At 41.4% G+C, this 13216-nt stretch overlaps 1 protein-coding gene across 1 annotated transcript in view; it reads right to left on the bottom strand.

Annotated features, from left to right (window-relative positions):
- The window catches only part of SLC24A2 (solute carrier family 24 member 2), a 145590-nt gene that overhangs the window by 2577 nt on the left and 129797 nt on the right, over positions 1–13216 (bottom strand). The gene's annotated exons all lie outside the window — the stretch shown is intronic.

Raw genomic sequence — 13216 nt, 5'->3', positions numbered from 1 at the left:
TATCTGATAAGTTCAGAGCTCCTGGCATATTTTGACCAAATCTGACAGAGAAGAGCTGTAGAGATAATTTCCTATGGGCCATGTAAAAAAATAGTCAGGTAGAGAAGCCAGGCCTGTGAGACAAGCTGTCCCACGAACCTTGTTATTAACAAACAGAAACCTACCCAGGGAGGAAACCAGACTGATGTTCAGGTTGTGGATGGGCTTTAATTGCAGCTCATATCAGTTTACAGCATCTCTAACCGGTTACACATGGGCAAGGGCTGCAGGAAGGAGTTTCACAGGCTTGTGTTCCAGAGATGGCAGAACTACTCCTTTGTAACATGCAGGAATCTGCTGCTTTCTCCAGACTTAAGAGGATCTTTAAGCATCTTCAGATGCTTCCCAAAAAGGGACAATTGAAAGTCTTAGATCACCATACACCTTTCTGGCTTTCAGTTAAACACAGTGCCAGCTGAGCAAGATAGAAATGTAAAGGCCTTCTGTGCCTGCAAACTCAGGAACAATGGAAAAAAAAAAAAGAAAAAAAAAAGGCTGTTTGCAAGTTTGCAAACTCCCAGCATATAGCAAGGAGGTGAGTAGGAGTTTGTCAAGAGCAAATTGTGTCTGCCTAATTTAGTTTTCTTCTGCAAAAGGGTATTTGCAGTCCCTGTGACTATGGAAGAAAACGGTATTACGTTAGATTTTTGACACTGATAAGATTTCTAGCATTGTTTGACAGAACGTTATTATAAAAGTGCTAGAAAACCTGGTTTTGATGAAAATTCTGTGGATTAGTGTGAAATTGTTTCGATAGCTGCTTCTGGGCTGTTCTCAGCAGTCTATTATCAAGCCAGAAGAAAGTGTCAAGTAAAGTTCAGCAGGATCTTCTGGGTCAGTTTCCCTTTACTCGTTCAGTAATAGCCACATGGAAGGTATTGGTAAACTGAAGTCTGGGAAGGTCCATGAACACCTTAAAAAATAGGTCTGAAATCCAAAGGCAGCCTGCTGAATTGTAGAAAAGAGAACAAAATTGAGTAATAGTGAAGTATTACACATATATAGGCATCATCAACAATGCTGGTTGTAGAAAAACTAGGGAGTGAGTAGTTCTTGCAAGAAACTGAAGGATTATTGAATCAGAAGCCAAATATAATACAATGTGACATCACTGCATTAAAAAGGAAAAAAAAGACTATAACTGAGAGAAAATCAAGCCTGTAAAACAGGCAGAAATCCTTTCCCTCTGCCTGGTGTTAGTTTTTTACATTGTGACTGGGGAGCTGGACTACTCACAGACATCAAACTTCAAAAGGAAGCAGGAAATGGCTGAGGAGTATCTGGAAAAGGATATCAATGAGAATTAGTTGGAGGAACCTGGCCTGTATGGAGAAATAGGCTCAGTCAGCCTTAAAAGACAGTGTGAGGTGGACTTTTACAGGTTGTAAGTATGCAGAAGGGAGATTGCAAAAGTTCAGACCAGGCGTTAGGAGAAATGAGGTGAGGAAGGCACTGGGGTAGACTGACTGGAAGCTCAGAGCCTCTATGTCTTGTTGGAGATAGATGTTTAAGGGGCAGTTGGAGAAGCAGTCTTGTAGGTCATAGGTATAGGGGCTGATCCTGCCCTGGGACAAGAAGGGTCCCAGGGGTGGTTGGTGGCAGCCTGGTGAATCAGACATCTACATTTTTTCCCACTCATTTCTGTGCTTATGCACATGGGCTGGACACAAAATGAGTTGTGGACAGAGCTGTAGATTAGGACTTTGCCTGATTGCCCTGCAGAGACTTACCAACTGTAAATAAGAGCATCAGTGTTCTCTAGAGAGACTGGGCTTTGTAAATTATCACTGCTTCTGCCTGTTTCCCATAAGCACAGCCATGGCTACTAGACCTCCGTGTGTCTGAACTCTCCTAACTTAGTCTACATACTTTCCCGTACTGCAGGAGACCTGATGCAGTTCTCCATTCATTATTGTAATTATTTTAGGGAGTCTCAAGTGTTTCCCCCCCGGATCACAACTTAATTTGGAAGAGGGTGCCCCAAGTGACTAACTGGGAGAAAACATGCTGTATGGCATAACTTCTTGTTGACCATGACACACTTGACTGCCAACTTAGAAACTAGATTGTATCTGTCACATTATCACATATGTTAATTGGCTCAGTCTGTGACATAACAGCATTTGTCTTTCTGAAGTACTCAGTGTCAGCTTTTAAAGTGTCAAAAAACAGACTCCTTTTTAAAGCATACAACCTACTTCTCTGCATTGTTTTTAGAATTCTAAAAGAAGCTCTGAAACCTGCAGTTTTTCTACATAACTTAGTAGCTAACCATCTCTCTTGCTTATATGCTTGACTAGCATACTTTGAGTTCATTAGTTTTGATGCCTACTTCTGCCAGAGTCTGAAAATGTCTACTTAAATCATCTCAATTATCTTCCAAAAGTTACCAGAGGAGTTACTCTGAGTCCTCTCCATAGCATCTTACAAAATATTGAGAAGTACTATGGTTCTGTCTCTTCCTATTACCCCAAATATCTTTGGTTATGTCAGGATTCCTCCCTCAATGCCAAAGTAAGTATACTCCCCTTAATTTTGTTAATTCATTTTGATTTTGTGAGTTCAGCTAATCCTGCAAAATTTTTTGTTTGTTTATCACATAGAGTATATGAAACATATTCTTATGATTCCAAATTAATCAGCTTAATACATATTAAAAGAGAAGGAAAATATCTGCAACTCACAGAAGCAAGAATAAAATTCTAAAAATGTTGTATTAGTGCTCATGTTCCGTGTAACCTTCATACGAGCAGGGAACCTGGAGAATTCAAGGAATTCAGAGAGTCTAGAAGTGCTTTATGAATGACTTGAACGGGACTGGATAAAACATAAAACATTTTGGTCAAGAAAAAAACAACGCAATACAGGCAGGGCATAGCAAATTCTCCTGATAAAGGATACATAATCAGTAAATGTTTTAAGGACAAAATGTAAACAAATGTATGAAGAAAAAGTAGGCATTTTTTGTAAAAAGATAAAAACAGATAGGGAGACAGTATTTTCTGTCTGAATAGGTTATAAAAACAGATGAACGTCATAGAGCAGACTTGAGAGATTTGGAAAGCACAAGTTCAAGGCTGGAGGAATGCCATCTGTGCAAAAACTGTGTTTTATTACTTCAATGACTATTAATAAAGCTCTCTTAATCTGTGTAAGACAATTGGTTTGGGTAATATTAAATAAGGTAATTAAACATGAGGTTTAAAGCTTTGTCTCCTGGCATCTCGCTGTTTTTTCTGACATTGTCCTATCTTCTCTACCTTGTGTCTCTGGCATTACCCAGTATCTGATTGGCCTGATTATTACTGAACTGTTGTTTTTTTTTTCAAAAAAAAAAAAAAAAGCCTGCCTGTATGGTTTTGCTGAACTAACAATCAAATTCTCATTCTGTTATACCTCCAGTTGTTATTTCATTTCATGTCCTGTATCATCCTCTGCTAAATGTGGCAATTGCCCTGTGATCCTAGATCTCCATTATATCTAGCAAGTGTATGGAAAGAGGTCATCTCCACCTGGTTTGTTCAAGTTGTGAACAAACTGTGTGTAGAAAACAAAGGCACCAGTCTAAAGGGCAGGAGGAGTGGACGCGAGCAGGGGAAACCCAGAGGCATGGGCAGCCAGCTTGAGTGCAGCTGGGTTCTGGATGCTAGCATCCAGAAGAATATCTTATTCTATGGGAGAGCCTTTGGAGGTGCTCTCCACATTAACTGGTGGTTTTCCTCTTCATTGAGCTCCCACCTGCTGATGTCCCAAATGGCTGGTAGAACAAGCGGCAGTGGGGTGGGCTCTGGCTGTCTCAGGACCTCCTGCCTGCTGCCCAGGCAGGGCCCTGCCAAGGCAAGAGGAAAATTCACACCCTCTTTTACAGGGTGCCAGAAGGAGCCTCCTAGCCCTTAAAGAGCCCATAAGGAGCTGGAAGACAACCCTGTGTCTTTTTATTTATTTATTTATATATTTAAATACATTTCATTTTCAATTATTATTATTATTTTAATAAAAAGAGAGGGCTGTGGAGGAAATGACTGCCAGCTCAGGGAAAATGTTCCACTGACAATGAGAAACTAAGTTGCTTATGAGAGAAATGGGAATCAAGCCACGAATGGCAGCCTTACTGGTAGGTAAGAGGGAAAAAGTCATAAGCGGACAGCTGCTTAGAGACAGACTCTGAAGGGAAAAACCTCAAAGGAAAAGTGGGAATTGTAAGGACTGTGGGGAAGGAACATGACCTATTTTATTAAAGAAACCCATCCAGCACCGCACTGCGATTCCCCACACGAGCGTGTTGGAGTGGTGCACTCATTATGCTTCTGTCTACAGGGATGTGGTCGGCTTACCTGACAGCATGCTGAGCAGTCATCACAGAGCGCTTAGCAAACAGATAACCAGATTCAGTACCACACCATCCCAGCTGCACACAGTGTCCCCGCAGAGGAGTGGTGCGGTCTGTCTTGCTGACTGAGGTGCCTGGGCTATCTTTGCTAATTGCTTTGCTAAGTCTTTGCTGATCTTGTTTGCTAAAAGGAGTGTGGTTGGCTGAGACAGCAAAGTATAAAGTCTGCTTTCAAGAAGTTATGGAAAAATAGGGCTGGGAGGGTTCTTCATAAGTCACCTAAACCACCACCAGCTCAAAAGCAGGGTCAGCTCTTCAAAGTATCCCAGGAAGATACCTGTCTAGCTTGTTCTTCAAAACTTGCTGTGCTCCAAGTACCCACATCTGCTCTTGGTTCCAGTCACAGAACAGGAGGGACCACTGGACAAGCAGGATGCAAGTGTCTCACTATCAGCGCATTTATATTGTACAAGTAAGAAGGCTGCAGTAGGGGAAGGCCTCTCTGCTGGTCCTGCTCTCACACTTCTGGCTGTGCCAGAGCTTTAACAGCACCGAAGCACCCTGGTTAACGTGCCAGCTCATTTTCCACTTGTGCAAACTGTAGTAAAAGGCATGAGTCAGGGAAAGACTGGGAAGATTCCAGTTTAGGATTATCTTCTAAATTAAGCCATTAAAGAAAAAAATAATAATAGAAGAAAAAGGAAAAAAAATCACAAAAGGTATTCACTAAATTATGTGATGCTTATTACATCATCCTGTAAAAACAAATGTGCAGGGATAACATGAGTTTAACCAAATCCATGTTTGCAGTCCAAATAAAACCTGACCCAGAAAAAGGGAGCATGTAATAGCAGCTATCTCCAAAGTCTCATTATGGTACTTGGAAAAAGTCAATGCAAGAGGTAGCAATGCAAACAATGGACTATTTCACCACTTGGGCTGAAGCAAGCTGTTTCTGGAACATGCCCTTTACAGTTTTACAAAATAGGATGTTTTATCTTGGTTTCTGTAAACGCTTGGCATTCATCAAGGGCATCAGAAGAATGAAATGTTAAACCCATGAGCAAGACCATAACCTGTCCTGGCCTACTCCTTGCCCCTCAGTACATGCCCTGGATTTAATACTTCTGAATTTTGTCAGAAATCTTTGGTTTTGTAAGTTGCCATGCTAGTACAATGCATTCCGAGCTCTCCATCTCTAAATGCCATAGCTGTTGGTTTTCCTGGCATTTACTTACCTGGACAACCTGCTCTAGGGAACCTGCTTTGGCAGGGAGGTTGGACCTGTTGATCTCTTGAGGTCCCTTCCAACCCCTAAAATTCTGTGATAGAGCTGCTGATTTATTTTATTTTATTTTATTTATTTTATTTTATTTTATTTTATTTTATTTTATTTTATTTTATTTTATTTTATTTTATTTTATTTTATTATTTTATTTTATTTTATTTTATTTTATTTTATTATTTTATTTTAATTTTTTTTTTTTTTTTTTTGTGGCCATGTTAAGGTACTGTCCCACTTTTGAAAGGTGGCATGAGGCAGAGGGTTCCAGTGCCTTGAAAAACAACTGACCAATGGGACTGGTGTCTCATATTCATGTGTATGTTCGTGTGAACCCTGTCAACATCCATTGTAAACATACCCGTACCTCTGTGGTCTTGCTGGTATGCTGCCCTCTAACAGGGCTCTGGCTCACTGCTCACAGGTGGGTAGGGAAATCCCAATCAAATGCAATGATTCTCTCCTGTGCATTAGAAATCTGAGGATCAGGTATGAAGGCAAGACAGGCAGGCTCCAGGTATGTTATTGTGAGTCTTTCATCAAGATTTGGAAAGAATAAAATGATTGTGTTGGAATGCTGCATCACTGTAAACTGTAGGGAAATGATTTCCTTCTGGTGTTGGCCCACACGCATACACGGACAGGATGTTTCAGGCTCTCAGACACTCACACCAGACCACTATGAATGTCTCTGTTCCTTACACTGAACCCAGGTTACACCACCTCTGAGCCAGAATTCGACTGCCTGGGATATTTGTATGGATCCAGATCCCACAATCCATGCACAGAACTCAGACAGATCATCGAGGAGCGTGTGTGTCCCTCCACTCACTCAGAATTAAGTCCTTTCCATCCCTGGTGTCCCAGTTCTAAATTACAGCATTATATCAATTCCCAGAGAGTGCATGTTTCTTTTAGAGCTGCAGGGATGTGCCCTTGTAAAAACGAGGTGCACACATCGGAGGTTTAGAGATAAAGAAACCTGCACCAGGTTTCCACCACAGGGTGTCTTTACTCAGCTGAGTTCATGAGCAGCAGACTGGGAAAGCAGCAGTCTTCCCCACAGGCACAAGCGTGAGGAACAGAGATAATGACAGGGAGCAATGCCTCACAGGGCATGAAGCAAGGCACCCAGGAAAGGGGCAGCTACATCTGTTAACGTCTGTCAAACAAATGCTCAACGCTTACTTCACGCTCCATGTTCATTTCGTGTCATTTCCCAAATTGTGATGGACAGAACTATGTATTTCCACTGAGGGAAAGGCATAATTAGTCTGGGGAGTGGAAGCATGCCAGAGGAGAATGGTGATGGTTTTTAGCTTGTCTGTGCAAAGGGAGAAAAGCAGTACAGAGGAAAACATACAGGAAGCTAAAAAGAAGACAGCATTGTAATTGATGTTGGTGAGAGTGTTCACAGTGATTTACAGAGACTGTGGGACTCAGCAGCCTTGTCCTTTGGCCTCACTCTTGAGTGCTTTTTCGTCCAATCTTACCATGCTGTTTTGCTTGTTACCCTGATATGTGGTTGTCCAATCCAACATTTCTTTGAACTTCTCTTTTCCAATCTCTCTTTCTCTCTGCAGCAAATAAAACTGCTGCGTCCTGGCTTCTAAGGCAGTATCTGTGGCAGCAGCTGTTCAATCTTTAATTCTCTGCCTGTCCAGTGGCTACTTTACAGTGACTGTGGAACTGAAAAAAAACTAATACAGAGAGGATACGCACAATACTTTCTAACGTGTTGTTACTGGTGGCAGTTCGTAGCTGTAGTGCTCAGAAGCATGATACTACCTATATACCCTAATACCCAGTTGTGATTGCAGTGGAGCTGGGGCTGTGCCTGACAGGGCACTGCAATTAGCAGTAAGGCACAGAGGTGCTGCAGAGCCCAGGGCAATGAGACCCACCACAGGATGAGGCAGACGCTGGCTATTCCTGAGCCTTGCACAGAGTGTAAAAGCACTAGAAATTTTATTGTAAACAGTAATGTAAAAACCTATTAACAAGGAGTGACCACCCTGAGCCTAAAGAGAAAGAGGAAGGTGTTCCCCCCCCCCCCTTTTTTTTTGAGTGCTAAATCTTTTGATTTTTATATCGGGGGGAAATCAGTAATAAATCTAAATATGTCTGTCCTCAGACACTATAAAATGTTGGTTTATAGCTGATAATTACCAACAATAAAGGAGAGTAACTAACATAATTTATAAGTGTATATTTTAGCTGGTCAGTAATTAGATGCAAGGACTAGGTTTTACTATGGTGTTCAATTACACTTTTTTTTTTTAATAAAGCTGAGCATTTAGATAAGCAAGTAATTCTTACAATTTTAATTAACCACTGCTTGTTTCTTGCTTATCTAGCACTAGAGATGTGCATTATCTGCTGATTTCTTTCCAGAAGCTTAGGTGTGGTGTTTACAATGCAATTCATTGTCTGTGTAACTCACTGGTAACTGCAGTAATCTAAGCCATAGCATAGGCAGGACAATGACAAATGTTACAGAGTGGAGGACAGACTGGGGAAGATCACAGAAATCTTTCCACCTAGCATCTCTGACTAGCATTTGTGGCAGTTCAAATGTTTGTATCACAGAAAAGGCCCCACATGCTGCATTATTTATGTTATTTATTGGACCTACACATGCTTCAGAAGTATTTGCAACCTTGGGAATTTCAGCCCTTTTAGTGCCTTAGCTGGATTCAAAAACGGAGGGGACAGAAATGCAGTAAGAACTGTCACTTTTTGCTATCATTTACCTTGAATCTCTGGGTTATAGCATTATGATACTGTGAAAAAAATATACTGAAAAAATCCCTGGACTGTGGAAGTAGCTTTGAAATTAGCCACCATGCCAGGTAAGGTATTCAGTGAGAGCCTACCTCAGGCTCTCCCTGTGCACAACTGTGCTCTCTGTGTTCTTTTTATTTTATGCAGAAGTGGCATAATGGAATAAGTGATTGATGCTTAAGCTGTACCTAGCAATAACCACATTATCTGGAAAGGACAGACATCTTAACTGAAAAATCTGAAATAATCTGCATGTTTTACTCTGTAACCATTGCTCCTCCCTTCTTTGACTCCAAATGTTATAGGAGTAGGATGACTCACACAGCTGAAAACTGTGGTGAATGTAGGCATGTACGGAATTATTTGTGATGGTACAAATGGGCTTCTTAAAAGGTTGACCTTGCTTTAAAAACAGAAAGATCTAATAGGTCTTACAAGTTCAAAGCACAAATGAATGGATGAGACATTGCTTTCTAAATGTACCACAGTACAAAAGATGCATGATAGCTGATAGAAAAGATGAAACTGCAGTGTGTATCATGTAGCATAGATACTTCTTTTTTTCTTATGGAACAGGATTGTGTCTTTTTTCAGATCTGGACAATGTTCCACTCCTGTTGCATATGGAAATGTTATAGTTTTGGTGCTTCTCATCACTCATCTAGTGAAAACAGCAGCTATGAGATGGAGGACACAGACATTCAAAAGTATTTTTCTCACATCTCACCTTACAGACTCTGTAGGAAGTGTGGGGTGTTGTTCATTTTGTTTAGTTTTGTGGTGAGGAAAAGGGAAGGGTGGAGGGTGGAGGAATCATAGCTGTTAACTGCTGTTGGGTCTGAGCACCTCACAAATAGTTCAGTCACTCCATCTGACCTTCCAAAACCTTTGGTGTGATCTGTGTGGTCCCCCTAGAACAGCTCCAAGAGAAATGACTTGCTCTCTGAGGCTGTGATTTTGCAGGTGTTGCTCCCACACCATGAAACATCACTGTGGGGAATGGACAAACCTGGGAACTTGACCTTTCATGTGGTGAATAAAACAGGTTGTGGAGGCTGTAATGTTTTTTGTTCCTGGCTAAATAAATGACCAGTGGAGGGTTAAATCCAAGCAACAAAATATTCACCATTTGCTTTTGCCTTTACTTTAGTACCACCTGTAAGTTTACCTGCACTGGATTTATCATCAATCATATGACTGATATCTGGCTGCTGCTGTTCTTCAGATAGCAAGAAGGATGATGGATGATGCAAAGCCTGACAGACATTTTAGTTCCAACCAAGTCATACAAATATTCTGTCATTTGAGTCTCTGTTGCCTTCACATGAAACTTATCAGCACCAAATAGGACCTGCAAAAACAATCTTTTCTCTTTACTCCTCCATTGGATAGGCATTTTAAAATGAAGCAATAGTTGACAACAATTATTTTTCTTTCATGGTCTTTTTGGTACAGTTTGCAAATCACTCAAATGTATTTGTCTTTCAGGATAGTAGAATCTGTCCTTTTTATTTCCTGAAAACCATAAATAGACCTAGCAGTGTGAAAATCTCTACAGGATATTTGTGGTAACTGGCTGTAAGGGGTTCTTCAGAAAGATCTCATTGGGCTTGCTTCTAGATAAAGAATGGTAAACAACTAAGATACAGTTTGTGAGGTTAGCTGGGTCCAGCAATAATTTTCAGAGCACTACTAAGAGCACTTTGTTGGTTTAGGTGGTGGTAATTTTCATTTGTTGAGGATGTCTGGTTTTAAGTGTTAGTAGTGTTCTTTTCTTCATCACTGGGATGTACCCATGGCATCAAATCTGCAATTAGAAGAGTCATGGGGAAGCATCTGGCAATTCTCTTAGGCTCTTCAAGGGCAAGATAGGAAATAGAAGTCTGTTTATTGGAGCTAAATTTGGTGTGCTGCTACTGTTGTCAAAATGAGTTTTGTCGAAAACATACAGGACTGCTTCTAATCTGCGAGCTAGATTATTCGTTCCTCACTGCAAGAGGTGCTGGGCTCTAAAATAAAATAAAAACTCAGTTGGTGAGGGTTTATGATGCAAACACATGAAGCCATTACTGAGTGACTGGCGGGGGAAGACTTGTTGCAAGGATCCTCCTACATTCAATCAGCCTCAGGCTGTGATAAACATCTATTGAGTCTAACCTTTTTCCCACTAGGTATCCATAAGAAAACCAATGAGACTGGCAGATAACCACACATTTCCATTGAAGTTAATCACTAGGGAGAGAGCTCATCCTTTTTCTCCCTCAAAATATGCTTGGCTCTACTTTAATCAGAGGGCTGCCATTTAATCCAGTAGGCAACCTTCCAAAATTGATGACTTTACAGATATGTCATCATCCATCCAATTCAGATACACAGGTCATCTTTCTGCATGTATCATTTCAGATATCTTCAATAAGAGAAATCAAATGTTAAATTTCCTTCATAACATAATCCCTATAGTCTTTTAAATAAAAAGTTAGGGAATGCTTCCTAACATATCAGAAGTTTCTCCGTCAACTTCAGCTGAAGAAACCTGTTGAGTAAATAAAGGTCTCTGACTAACAATAGCCTTTGATGGTACTTTAAAAACCCACAGTATGTTCACCCCCACTTTTGTGGGTTCACCCACCCACGTTCATACCACATCCCATTTTTTTTTCCCTCTTGTTGAGGAGTTCTTACATTTCTTCCTGTTGGGAGGCTGATTTTACTCCCAGCACTGCCAAACCACCCGGGATAACTATCAGGCCTCCTCCCCATGCTACCCGCCCATGGCTGGCACACCTCAGGGGTGGTGCCTGCCCCGGCCTCCAGCCTGTGGGATCTGGGCAGGAGCTTGTAGCAGACATCCCATGTATTCAAACCCATAGCCTCTGATGCTTCACAGTGTCCTTAGCCCCATATATTACTTGCAGGACTGCTGCTACAGGAGAGGCTTTAGTCACTGTACAAGCCAGCCAGACAACCAAGGACAGCGAATGGAGCTCTGTGAACTGATAAGGTCAGATGTCCTATAGTTCTGTGTCTTACACACATAAAGAGAGACTTTGTGTTGATAAGGTATTTATAAGGTCTCTTCTTATCCCTCCCATGACTCCTCCATGTCTCATAGTTTCCACCTCATTTTAAGAAGAGGCATGTGATAACAACCATTTCCTCTGCCCTCAGGTGGCTGCTTCCATGAAGCTCATGGGAACTGAATAATCTTCGATACCTTCACGGTTCTGTCAAATTCGAGTGAAACTAGTCAATGAGTAAAATACTAGAAAAAAATCCGGATGGGAAGAGGCACAGAGACAGGCATCCCACCTTGTTTCCTTAAGAAATCATTTACCTTTTTAAAAGGAAACAGAGAAGACTGAGAGATTTGGGTAATGTATTTGCTATTGATCCCCTAGTACTTTGATTGAAGTGGACTTCATACTGTCAGGATATTTCTTCATTACACCTTGCAAGGATGAAATAATTGTATAAAATGAGCAATATCGTAATATCATACCACAGGATGCATTTTTTTCCCCTACAGCAATGTAATGAATTTGAACTCAATGTACTATCTCCCTAGTCTTTTGGTACATTAAGAAGCACTGCACAGACAAATTGTACTCATCTGTGGATGTTTTTAATCTTTTGTCTTCACTAATGGATTAATCTTGTTTTCATCTCTGTTCTGTAGGAACAAAAATGTTGTTTTTTGCATCAGGCTTGGTAACATAAGCACAGGAAGTGCCAGGCATGCTGCTTCCTGGGATTGCACAATGTATGGAGGGAAACAAGTACTAGATTGATATTCAAAGGAAAAGCACTGACTGGGTGTACGTGACTAAAAGGCTAAAAAGCCATTAAAAGCAGTAAGAAGGTTGCAAAAGATAAGAAAAACAAAGGGAGGAAATAAAGGTTGATAATATTTGTATGAAACTAGTGATCAGCATCAGACAGTGTGCGAACCTGTAGTACTCAGCCAATGGGGAACCAGGGGAGAGAGTGAGCTTTGGGAAACAGAGCATAAAAGGTGTGAAAATTGCATCCACAAGCACTCTCCTGCTTGCCCGTCATTGCAATCGCAAATAAAACGTTACTTCACCAAGACCCTTTCCTGAGCCTGTGTTATTGGCTAACGAATGTTTGTCACACTTGGTACAACCTCTGAAAGCTGCAGTCCAACAAGAGGTGACTCCGAGATGCAAAGTGACTCCTTTAGACTCACTCTTGGTGCATCTTCTACATTACACATTGTGAAGCCAGTGGGGGTTTTGCTGAGAGCACCACCAGGCCCATAGAGACTGTTTGAGCTGGGAAATAAGCCAGCTTGGTAGTTCACTCAGGCTGCACTACAAAGTTAAAGAGAATACAGGCTCCGACCATTCAGACCTGTTAAAAGGGGTTAAGAATTACAGATCTGAAGAAACAAGAGGATATACTGTGTCTTGCAGAAATGGAAATGTACCCCCCTCTCTTGCCTTCTCTGTCTTGTATCTCTCTCCCTGCTATATTCTCCCCTGACCACTTCTGTCTGTGACCATAGAGTGATCATCGCACATGTGGCAGAGCTGTGCTCTCTGCAGCTCTAAGCTGATCACCAAATTCTCCCTCCTGAACTTTCCCTATTGTTCTTTGGACAAAGGCACTGAAGGTAAAGTGGATAGATGGTTCTCCAGGGCTATTCAAGGGGCATTCTGCTCCTCACCTCCCCCCCTCGCTGTGAATCCCACGATTCCCAGTATGGCCCTTGAGCCAGATAACATCCCACAGTCAGGGGAACACAAAGCCCTTTTCCAGCC

This window comes from Anser cygnoides, chromosome Z (assembly GCF_040182565.1).
Source record: "Anser cygnoides isolate HZ-2024a breed goose chromosome Z, Taihu_goose_T2T_genome, whole genome shotgun sequence".
In the NCBI taxonomy this organism is placed as follows: domain Eukaryota; kingdom Metazoa; phylum Chordata; class Aves; order Anseriformes; family Anatidae; genus Anser; species Anser cygnoides.
The sequence above is the reverse complement of the archived record's forward strand: the minus strand, read 5'-3'. Positions and strand labels throughout refer to the sequence as shown.